General features: G+C 42.6%; 1 protein-coding gene across 4 annotated transcripts in view; it reads left to right on the top strand.

Moving 5' to 3' along the window:
* Positions 1-12,623, top strand: part of LOC132820130 (cytokine receptor common subunit gamma-like) — a 59,954-nt gene that overhangs the window by 30,610 nt on the left and 16,721 nt on the right. The gene's annotated exons all lie outside the window — the stretch shown is intronic.

Below are 12,623 nucleotides of genomic sequence, written 5' to 3'. Positions count from 1 at the left end.
TTTTCAGAGATTCCATGACAATGAAACTGTTTTATTGGAGCTTAATGCAACCATACAAGTTGTTAACTGTAAAAATGAAAGTTGCTAATGATAAAATATATTGTGATAAAAATACCTTCTTATTTTTCAAAAGGGAGGCATGATGAAGCTTTGTAATGCAATATTATTATTTATAAACTTGGATTCAAAAAGTGGTGGAGATGGATTTTAGTTTTCAGTTCTGTGAAGGTGACAATTGTTTAAGGTAGTGTTGTGCATTCACTTGGAACACTGAACTTACCAAGAAATCACATGATTTTGCAAAATGATTCAACAATGTACCTGTTGAGATAATTCCTGTATATTGATGACATCAGTTTTTGTGATCCACAGAAAAGATACATGTCCAGAAGCCACAATCAGGTTTTCAGATTAGAAGAACATGACCAGAGGTAGGACAAGTTTAGTTTGTAGAAGTCTTCAGGCTGGAAAGGAGTCTTTGGATATTTTAGCAGCCCAAAGAGAAAGGCTGAGAAGGGTCCTGGGTTTGTCTTAAGGATAATTGAGAACATTAAGTTGGTTACCCGTATTGCATGTGAGTGGAAGAGATAGATAATTCCATCAAGTGAAAGTATAGAAAATCACTGAAAGGAAACATTTGCAACTTCATCAGGTGAGTAAGAAATTCAAAAGTCAAGATAGTCCACAGTGAGTGAGTGTCTATAAAGGATTTTGTTGAGGAAAAGTGACGAATGGTTATTTTTAATGTTTATGATGAAAATCAATAATGACTTAAAAGTCATCACCTACATACATGTACAACCTTTCCAATGTGCTGAAAGGGACTCAAAATTGGGATTCCTGACCTCAAGCACAGAGCCTCCCATATCAATGTGGGCAGGAGTAGAGTTGTTTTGGGCTTCACAACTGCTCAACTCCCTGAGGTGGCTCACAATTTAAACGGCAATTTTGATATACTGACTCAATGGAACCCAGAGTGCTCAGGACAGAGTAGCTCAGAGTTGGTATCTTCTCAGCACATTTCTTTTGGGTAGACAGTGTACCCCTCTTATGGATATGGTCCCAGACAGCTTGGGGGGTGGGGTTTAGGTCACAAATATCCTTTGGAAGAGTCAGGTATGGTTTGTGGGTAGCTTGTCAGGTACCCATTGCAGTTGTTAACTGTCGAGGGTATTGTGCACAAAGGGTGCATAACTGTTTGGAGCTGTTAAATTTTTAAAGCATTTGTCAAATTTATCAATAAATTTCAAGAAATACGAAGATCTATCAAAGTGTGAAAACATCTCAAGAACTGTTAAGAAATGTAAAGATATCTCAACCCTGTCATGATTTGTCAAGAAGTGTCAAAGCTGTCAAGATGTGAAGAAACGTTTCTATGAATGAATATATTTTTCTCAACAAAAGTAGTCAGAAATATAAAACATAAGTCATTGAACTTTCCTTTTTTCTCATTGTGCATAGATACTTGTGAATAACAGGTGAGTAAACATAGTAGATGAATGGGAAAGGATGGTGGGTGAACATGGATCGGCTCTGGGAGAGTTTGAGGGTGTCAAGGGATGGGCTGAAAACATGCTTATTTTGGATTTTTTTTAAAACAGTGCTGGAGGACCAAAAGATATTTTCTGCCCAGCCCAGTTTCACAACTGGCAGCTTCCTCAGTTCTTCCCAGATCCTCTGTCCCAATGTTTAATCCAACCCTTGCTCCCAGACTGAAAATGGAGAGAGTGTGAGACTATTTTAAATAAAAACCCGGAAGAATTGCGGATTCTGTAAATCTCAAACAAAAACTGAAGTTGCTGGAAAAGCTCAGCAAGTCTGGCAGCATCTCTGAAGAGAAATTTGAGTTAACATTTCAGATCTGGTGATCTTTCCTCAGAACCATTCTGAGCAAGGGTCATTGGATCTGAAACATCAACTTTGATTTCTCTTCAGAGATGCTGCCATATCTGCTAAACTTTTCCAGCAATTTCTGTTTTTATTTCTGGCCATTTTTGAAGATTGTTTTGCACAGCTGGGAACTCTCAATCTCCCGCTTCTGCTCACTCAATCTAGGAGAGAAAATCAGGACCTAGATGGAATAGAATTTAGTCCATACAGTGGGGAAATGGGCCATTTGGCCTAAAAACTCCACACCAACCCTCTGACGGGCATCCCATCCTATTCCTGCACCTCCCATGGCTAATCCACTTCACTTACACATCCCTGGACACTACAGGCAATTTAGCACAGGTAATCCACCTAACCTGCACATCTTTGGACAATGACAGGAAACCCATGCAGACAAGGGGAGAATATGTGAACTCCACACAGACAGTCACCCTAGGGCAGAATTGAACCCAGATCCCTGGCACCGTGAGGCAACAGTGCTAATTACTGAGCTATTGTACCATCCCATAGTCATTAACTTATATCAAGAAGAGTGGAATTCTTAACATCAACCTGTGGGAAACCCTATTTTAAGCCTTCCTTCAGCCTGTGTAACTCACATCTACCAGCTCTTTCCTGCCACTCAGTCAGTTAGTTATCCATGTTGTTATTATCTCTTTTATGCTATCAGTTCTAACTTTGCTCACAAGACTGTTATGTATCAAATGCCTTTTGCAAGTCTATTTACACCAACTATACTATCACCACCAAGCCTTTCCATTACCTCAAGAAAGTTAGTGAAACACGGTTTTCTCTTAATAAATCCATGGCTGAATTTCCTTATTGAATTTGCCCAAGTGACTATTCATTTGTCTTGAGTTATTGTTCCTTAAAGTTTGCATACTGCCAAGGTTAGTGTCTGGCCTGTAGTTGCTTGGCTTATTCTTAAATGAGTTATTGAACAAGGGTGTAATACAATAGTTGAAAATGTGTTGCTGGAAAAGCGCAGCAGGTCAGGCAGCATCCAAAGAGCAGGAGAATCGACGTTTCGGGCATGAGCCCTTCTTCAGTAATACAGTAGTTCCCTGCCACCACAATCCCACCCCACCCCCCCACCATACCTGCAGGGGATACATTCCAGGAGCTTCTGTGGAAGGCTGAAACTGCAAATAGGTGTGAACCCGTTAATTTAAATATGAAACATACTTTCACAGCAGTCCCCTGGTCCATGGTTCTGGAATGTTCCCTTTTATATGTTCGAGCTGCGGTAAACTGCAGGTAACTTAAACCACAACAACCAGACTCGTGGAAACGGGTGTCATCATGTACGTGCAATTCTCTAGTCCTTTGGCAAAACCTTGTTGCCAGAGATTTGGAATATTATTGTCAATGCCTCTGTCATTTCCATTCCTCCTTTAGTATCCTTGGATACATTTCATTGAGGCCTGATAGTTTATCAACTTTATGTACAGCTAGCACGTTAACACCTCTTTACTCATTTAAATCCATTAAGTGTGTCAGCTGTCCCTTCTTGGTCTATGATTTGGGCAGCATTTCCCACCATAGACATAAAGCACCTCAACCAGCACCCCACCTCCATGTCTAAGTTTCCTTTTAGGTCCCTAATCAACCCAACTTATCTTTTTTCTGTGATGTAGAGGTGCTGGTGTTGGACTGGGGTGGACAAGGTCAGAAGTCACACGACATTAGGTTATAGTCCAACAGGTTTATTTGAAATCACAAACTTTCAGAGTGCTGCCCCTTCGTCAAGGTGTTGTCTGACTTCTGGCTATATCCTTTTTCCATCATTTTATGATTTATATATCAGTATTGGATTTTTTAATGTTCATTATCATTCTCTTCTCACACTCTTTCTTTGCTTCTTTCATTTGTTTTTTCCAATTCTTCATCAAATCATCTGTATTAAATCTGATTATATGTACTCTTTTCTGTTTCATATTTGATCACTCAGGGAGCTCTGGGTTTTGTTGTCCTACCTTTTCTGCTTATGGAAGTTACCTTGACTATATCAGACCTATGCAAAAGTAAGGACTGCAGGTGCTAGAAACCAGAGTTTAGATCAGCGTGTTGTTGGAAAAGCACAGCAGGTCAGATAGCATCCGAGGAGAAGGAAAATTGACATTTCGGGCAAGAGCCCTTCATCAGGTTTTTGCCCGAAATGTCAACTTTCCTGCTCCTGGGATGCTGCCTGACCTGCGATATCAGACCTATCTCCTCTTTAATGACAGCCCATTGTTCAGCTATAGTTTTGTCTGTCAACCTGTAATTTAGACTTATGTTGGCTGGATTTGTCTCATGTCATTGAAATTGGCCCTCCTCCAATTAATTATTCTTATTTTAGAGCGCTCCTTGTTCTTTTCCATTGCCAAGCCTAGTGTTATCTATAGTATCTGAAACACCATGACCCACAGTACAAGTCTAAAAAACAAATACCATTATATTTTACCATGCCAGGTTGTGCTGTTTGCTTTATTTCCTTTATTTCCTCTTTTCTGCTTAATATTATGTTACCAGTTTGATTGTGAAAATGTACTGAGATGGGGGGTATAAATAAAATTACTTGGATTATAGATTGCTCCCTTTTGGGCATTGGACATAGGGAGCTCTGGTCTGTAGCAGACAGGAGGTTCACTACCTCTTAAAAAAAGAGAAGTGGATACTGCAGTGTCCTAGGAGGGAAGCCTCAGAGAACATCTTGATGTGGGATTGCTTTAACAATATGAAGTACAAAAGTTCGAAGTTTTTTTTGCCCCAAACTGGTGATTTTAAATTTTGGTTTTCTTTCCTTAGGTATGTAAATTTTGATGAACTTTTGTTTAATAGGTTAATTTGTTTATTTCTGTCCTTTTTTTTAACTTGACGCCAGTAGGTTTCCCGATTTGAATCCCTAAGCAGATGTTTCGTTGGAGAGTTGCCAAGCTGGTCAAACAGCCTGAGGGAAATTCCATGCCCTGTAGTCAGCATTTACATAACTATATATGACATCAATAGAGAATATATGACCTTGCTTTGACATAGACAAGTTTCATGGAAGTTCCTTTTCCCAAAGGAGACTGAGGCAGAAGGTCAAAGTTGACATCCCCATTAGCAATGAAAGCCCAAATTTTTAAGCAGCCTAATCAGAACATGTCATACTTTATGTGGTAGTACAGGGATGAATATGATCTATTGGGTCCCAGTTTCCAAATGCTAACAACTATTTCTTGAGGCTTTGGCACATCTACCTAGCTCTGCCGTGAAGATCTACCTTTTCAGTACCTGAGTTTGTAGAGATTCAGAACTGTACCATCTGAAGAACATCTGTGATGATCTTGCAAAATAGGGTTGGCGCATTAACTAATAGAAATTATTAACCGTCGCCCTGACATTTGATTGTAGCCATTTTCCATGATTCTGTGTTCAGTTTAGCTCTTCCAACTGTGCTTGTCTATTTGGCCAGCCTGTTTACATTTCTGACGACTTTGCTCACATTGCTGAGCAACAAAATAATAAAATATTCACAGCAGGATCCAAGATGGCGGTGTTCTGTTAGGATTGCGTTTGCTGGGCTCCGTGCTAAGTCAGATCCCATCCAAAACACTTTTCTGTGAGTAAAACATAGGAAAGGAGCTAGAAAGCTGAAAAAAATCTACTCACCTTTGTCTTTGCAGCTGGAGGGATGCCAAAGAAAGGAGGGAGCTCACCCAGGGCCAGGACCATGGCCCTGCCCTCTGAAACTGCGTGTTTACTTACTCACCAGACCCTAGTTGAGGAGCTGGCCAAATCTCATGAGGTCCTGGGGAAGCAGATCCTGGAAATAGTTGATGAAAAGCTGACTCCTATAACTGCTATGCTGCAAGACTTGGGAAAAAGGACCAATGAGCTCAAGCGCTGGGCTGCAGGAGTAGAGTCAGAGACTGACTCCTCCAAGACCTGCATTGAAGCCCTGGAAACATAGGCCCAGGGTCTGTTGGATCTGGTAGACGATCCCTTAAACAGGCAGAAGAAAGGACCAGTGTGTTGTTAGCACACCAGAGGGGCCGGAAGGTGAGCAGCTGGTGAAGTTCTTTGAGAAGTGGTTTCTGAGATTCTTGGTTTGGAGGTTGAGAAGGGAAGGATAACAATTGAAAAAGCCCACCGGATTGTGTCACGAAAGGCAGGTGCAGATCAGTGCCCATGCCCTGTCCTGGTAAGGTTCCATCATTGTAAAGACAACAAGTAGGTCAAGGGAACCTCTAAAGCCTAGGGGAGGGATTTGAAGACATTGGTACATGGCGGCTCCAGGATCATGTTTTTCCAAGACTTCTCGGCGGCAGTGGTCCGGAAAAGGATGTCCTACAACAGCGTCAAGAGGAGATTGAGAGAGCTTGGGATCCAGTATTCTTTAAGATATCCAGCGGTGTTTCAGATCAATCATAATGAATCCATATATTTGTTTGACATGCCAAAGAAAGTGAAGAACTTTGTGGACATGTTGACTTAAGTCGAAAGGCCGGATAGTTGTAGAGGACAGAGCTGTTCAGGTTTGCTTTTATTTAAAGAGGACTTGGTGGAGTCTCCTTTCTGATAATAAGTTGTGTGAAATGATGTCTGGGATGGATAGAGTATTTATCTTTAATGTCTAAGTTATGTTAAGGGATGAGTGACTTATTTATTTTTCGTTTACTTGTCTATAGTATTAACCTTGCTCCTGGGTGTTTTTTATTCTCTACCGGGTAGTCGGTGTATGTGGCACGACCCTAGTTGGTAGAAGTTGAGACAGCAGTTGGGATGGTTAGTAGGGTTGTAGGCTGTATAGGTACCCCCTTCGAATGGGGGGGAAATTCCTTTAACCAGTGTTATTGGCAATTTTTTGTTTTTCTGTTTTTGTTGTACATAGTTTTTGTAAGTTTTGTAGATTTGTTGGCTGTAGTTATTTTAGTTTGTGTAGTTTTTGGGTTTTGTGGATTCTTTTGCATTGAAGCTCAGTGATCTATAGTTCAGGTTCTTCTCTCTCTGGAGTCTAAATGGTGCTATAGAAGGTTATGGCTAAGGATGTGTTTAAGTGATGCACCTGGAATATTAAGGGGAGTCATTCATCTATCAAGAGGAAGAAGGTACTTTAAAAGGAAGAGGGTGGATGTTGCCTAATTATATGAGAAACACTTAGATGATGCGGAGCATTTGAAGCTGCAACAGAATGGGCATGACCAGGTTTGTTTTTCATTTTTCAATACAAGGAGTAGAGGGGTGGCCATTTTAGTTAGAAAGAATATCCCATTTAAGTTATTAGAGTGCATTAAAGACACAAATGGGAGATTTGTAATCCTTAAAGCTTTGATATATGGGGAAGAATACAGGATCTTGTGTTTACTGTATTCCGGCCCACCTGCTTCAATTCTTGACAGATGCACTTTCTAGACTGGTTAACCTTGCATTTTAACATATCAATGTAGGAGGAGATTTCAATTGTCTCATACACCCTACGGTAGACAGATTGGCCAAAGGCTCGCCAATATCTTCTTAACAAACGAATGGGCTATGCTCGGTAAGTAGCCCATCCATTCTTTGGGAAACAGCTAAAGCCACTGCTGGGGGTTAGTTATTTCCTCTTCAGCCAGTAAGGAGCAACAGAGGGGTGAGCAGCAGCGTTTGCTTGAGATGTGTCTGAAAGTAGCTGAAAAGGCATACTTTGACAGGCTCTCACCTGATAAACTGCAGAGGATCACGGCGCTTCAGTCTATGCTGAACTCCATGCTCAGATGGACAGCTGAGAGGGAGCTTACATTTGCAAGTCAAAGGCTGTTTGAGCATAGGGATAAGCAGGGCAACTACCTAGCATATCTTGCTAGGAAAAGGAGTGCCCCCCTCCACCCCCTGCCTCTCCCTCCCCAGGCCATTACCTCGATCAGGGAGGACACTGGAAATTTGACTGAGGATTGTAAAAGGATTGATGCAGCATTCCAGAAATTTTACTCTGAATTATACCAAGCTGAAAGCTGTGAGAGTGGGGAGGTTAGGATGGAGTCATTTTTTAAGAATTTTGACCTTCTGGGAGTGACTCCTGAATAACAGTCTCTCCTCAATGTCACATTGTCAGAGGTGCAGGAGGCTGTGAGGCAGTTCCAGAATGGAAAGGCACCCGGTCCTGACAGCTTCCCAGTGAGCTCTATAAGAAATTTATAAGTATTTGTCAGGGCCAATGCTTAGTTTAAAGACTTACATAGTCATGGTCTCCTCCCACCATTTCTAAGAGAGGCGAACATCTCTCTCATTCTTAAAAATGGACTGTGCTTCCTATAGCTGAAAATGTGTTGCTGGAAAAGTGCAGCAGGTCAGGCAGCATCCAAGGAACAGGAGAATCGACCCCTGAAGAAGGGCTTATGCCCAAAACGTCGATTCTCCTGTTCCTTGGATGCTGCCTGACCTGCTGCGCTTTTCCAGCAACACATTTTCCGCTCTGATCTCCAGCATCTGCAGTCCTCACTTTCTCCTCGAAGATTTTAACCTACTGCGAATCCTCTTGCAAGGATGCCTTCCTTGAAGAAGCTCTCTTCCTCCCTCTACAAGGATTTCAGTGAGTCCCTCTCTCACTGCACCCTCCAGGTCATCTCCTCTGCACAGAAGCTCTTCAGCCACGTTCTCAAACAGACTCGTTACCACAGCCACATCTCCTTCCTCAGCACCTGCCTACGGAACCGACTGACCCCGCACGGACTACGTTCCGACCAACAAAAGTTGGACCCAACCAGGACAACCAGTACCTACAACAAATCCGAAGCCTCCAGCAACAGACCTCCCTCCGGATCCTCCGCTCCACCCTTGCAGCCATATGCTGCTACCTACATTCCCTGCAATTAGACCTACCCCAGCTCAGGACAACACTCTCACAGACTTCTACTGATTCCTGAAGAAGGGCTTATGCCCGAAACGTCGATTCTCCTGCTCCTTGGATGCCGCCTGACCTGCTAGGCTTTTCCAGCAACACATTTTCAGCTCTGATCTCCAGCATCTACAGTCCTCATTTTCTCCTCTGTGCTTCCTATAGACCCATTTCACTCCCGAATGTTGATTTCAAAATCCTACCCAAGATTCTGGCATTAAGGCTAGAAACTGTACTGCCCTCCATCATGAAGGAGGACCAGACAGGGTTCGTAAAAGGTCGCAGATCGACAGATAATATCAGGAGATCACTTAATGTGATCCAAGTATGTCAACAGTGATCGGTACAGGGGTTGGTGATCTCCTTTGATTCGGAAAAGGGCCTGTGGCCATATCTTTTTCATACTTTGAAGCGGTTAGGCCTGGGAGAGACCTTCATCAGGTGGGTGGGGGTCTTGCTGTGGTCCTCGCCAATGGTGTACAATCAAGCAATCTTAATAGTTTGCGGAAATAGTAAATTTGCGGATAACACTAAGGTAGGCAGAGTTGCAGATAGTGTCGAAGGATGTTGTGGGTTGCAGAGGGATATAGATAAGATGCAGAGCCGGGCTGAGAAGTAGCAAATGGAGTTTAATGTGGAAAGACGTGACGTAGTTCACTTCGGTAAAAGTAACAGGAATGCAGAATACTGGGCTAATGGTAAAATTCTTGGCAGTGTAGTTAAACAGAGAGATCGCAGTGTCCAGCTGCATAAATCACTGAAAGTTGCCATCCAGGTTGATAGGATTGTTAAGAAGGCATACGGTGTGTTGGCGTTTATTGGTCAGGGGATTGAGTTTTGAAGCCACGAGATCATGTTTCAGCTGTACAAGACACTGGTGCGGCTGCACCTGGAGTATTGTGTGCAGTTCTGGTCACCCCATTATAGGAAGGATGTGGAAGCTTTGGAAAGAGTTCAGAGGAGATTTACCAGGATGTTGCCTGGTATGGAAGGAAGGTCTTATGAGGAAAGGCTGAGGGAACTGAGGCTGTTTTTGTTGGAGAGAAGAAGGTTGAGAAGTGACTTAATCAGGACGTATCAGATGATCAGAGAGTTAGATAGGGTAGACAGCAAGACCCTTTTTCATCAGATGGTGAAGGCTAACACAAGGCGACATCACTATAAATTGAGGGATGATAGATTTAGGACAGAGATTGGGGTAATTTCTTTACTCAGAGAGTAGTAGGGGCATGGAATGGCCTGCCTGCAACAGTAGTAGGTATGCTGACATTAAGGGCATTTAAATGGGCATTGGACATACATATGGTTAATAATGGAGCGGTGTAGGTTAGATGGGCATTGGATTAATTTCATAGATCGGCGCAACATTGAGGGCTGAAGGACCTGTACTGTGCTGTAATGCTCTATGTTCTATATTTGTAGGGGCAGTCGACAGGGCTGTCCCTTGTCACCACTGCTTTTCACATTGGTGATCAAACCACTGGCGGAGACAATATGCAGGGATACCAACATAACTGCTCCAGAAGTAGGGATGAAGTCCATAAGATCGCACAATATGCGGATGACATTCTCATCTTCTTATCAAACCCAACAGTCTTAGTGCTACATCTGATACAATGCATCAGGTTATAAGATCAATTTTGCGAAGTCAGAGGCCATGCTCATGGGTCCTCTCCTAAGAGTGCCTGATCCTGAGGGCGGATCTCAGTTCACCTTTAGATGGTCGCAAAGGGCTTTCTCTACTTAGATATATTTACTACTCCCATTTTTGATAGGCTGGATATTGATAGGTTGAGTAGCCCTCATGAGCATGAACATTCTGTCCCGCCTGTTGTATCCTATGTGAATGCTTCCTCTGCTTTTTACTAAGCAAACATTTAGAAGGCTGAACAGCTGGTTTAGTTCTTTTATCTGGTATCACAAGCAGCCCCTAATTAAATTGGCTAAATTGCAGTTACCTTACAGACCGGGAGGCGATATCAATGCTATCAGTTAAGCTCATTGCTATCTTATGTGAATGATTGGGCCTAGGGGGACCCTCACTCACTTCAGTTGGACATTGAAGCATTTCAGGCAAGATGCCCTCTTATTAGCTTGCTGTTAGCGTCATAGAATCCTAACAGTGTGGAAACAGGCCATTCGGCCCTACAAGTCCACACCAAAGAGTCACCCACCCAGACCCATTCCCCTTCTACTCTACACTTACCACTAACTAATGCACCTAACCTACATATCGCTGAGTGCTATGGGCAATTTAGCATGGCCAATTCACCTAACCTGCACATCTTTGGATTGTGAGAGAAAACCCACACAGACATGGGGAGAATGTGCAAACTCCACACAGACAGTTGCCCGAGGATGGAATCGAACCCAGGTCCCTGGCACTGTGAGGCAACAGTGCTAACCACTGAGCCACATGTTGGCCATAATTCTTTGATCCATGCTTCCATCCTGCAAACTCTGCTTCATGATTTAGATCCTTATGCATTAAACCTCCCCAGCCTATAACAACTCCAACAAATGTAACATATAGTCAAGACCAGAGATCACACAATCTTAGACAAAATGAGAACAGTTAAGGAATAATGCCATAGTCCCATTGTCATCAATACTGTCAAGGCGTGGAGGGCAATGTGTTAGGGTGAGGGCAACATTGACAAAACATAATTTTTGACACCCGTTGTTGGTTTGCCGGGCTTTCAGCCAGGGATGATAGACTCTGGGTTTAAACTATGGGCAGCTGGGGGCATGTTTTGTCTGAGTGATTTATTCAAAGGGGACATACCAATGTATTTTGACCAGTTTGTTCAGAAATATGAATTGCCCAGCAGGGACTTCTTTCATTTCTTTCAAATGAGAAACTTCATGCAAAATGAGACCACACTTCTAACTGATCCGTAAAGGTCTGACATGGAGAAGAGTGTGTTAAGTGCTGAGGACACATTATCTGTCAACCATTTATCATCTACTGGGAGGGGTTCCCTCAGATGAGACCAAATGGCTCAGTAGGGTATGGGCGAGGCTGTTGGATGTTGAGATCTCTTCTGAAATATGGGAGGATATCTGCGAAAACTCAAGAAGGATCTTGATTTGCGACAGGACCCACGCCTTGCAATTGAAGATTCTCAACAGGGTCCATCTGGCCCCAGACCACCTTGCTAAATTTAAAGCAGGAGCATCTCCAATGTGTCCTAAATGCAGAGTGAGCATGGGCATGCTTACTCATTGTCTCTGGTCCTGCCACAGACTGCGGGCATACTGGCGCGCTGTGATAGGCAAAATAGAGAAGGCCTTGGGAACGGAAGTGGAGATGGACCCGGTATCTCTTCTTCCTGGCTTTGGTAATTCATTTTCATTAGATGTACACAAAAAAGGCTTTTCAGCATCCTCACTTTTTGTGCTTGAACAAACATTGTATTAGAGTGGGTGTCAGAAAATCCCCTGGGGCTGGCAGGCTGGCATAAGCTAGTCATGGGGCACAACCCCTTGGACTTTCTTACGAGTATGCTGCACCATAAAACTAAAAATTTCTATAAGATGTGGTAACCATTTTGGACCACCTTGGTTCAGATTTGTCCGCCATACTAATAAGAGCCTATATATAGCTATGGCAATTCTATGTAATTGATTTGGTATCTAGAGGGGAGGAACTACGAACATATGAATATGTATAAACTTATGCTCTCGATGATCGAGGGCTATTGCTTTGCTTTGCTGAGCCATGTTATGGCTATTATCGATATTATGATTGACAAGATTTTCCTTTTTTAGCTTAGTTCTTAATTATTATTTATTTACGTCATTAGTGAGTTTTTTTTAATATTGGTTTGAATTATTTGGTTTTGTATTGGTTGTAATATTCAAAAGCTAAACATTTCCATGTTTTTAATAA

Source organism: Hemiscyllium ocellatum, chromosome 11 (assembly GCF_020745735.1).
Source record: "Hemiscyllium ocellatum isolate sHemOce1 chromosome 11, sHemOce1.pat.X.cur, whole genome shotgun sequence".
Classification (NCBI taxonomy): Eukaryota; Metazoa; Chordata; class Chondrichthyes; order Orectolobiformes; family Hemiscylliidae; genus Hemiscyllium; species Hemiscyllium ocellatum.
This window is presented reverse-complemented; position numbering and strand designations above follow the sequence as displayed.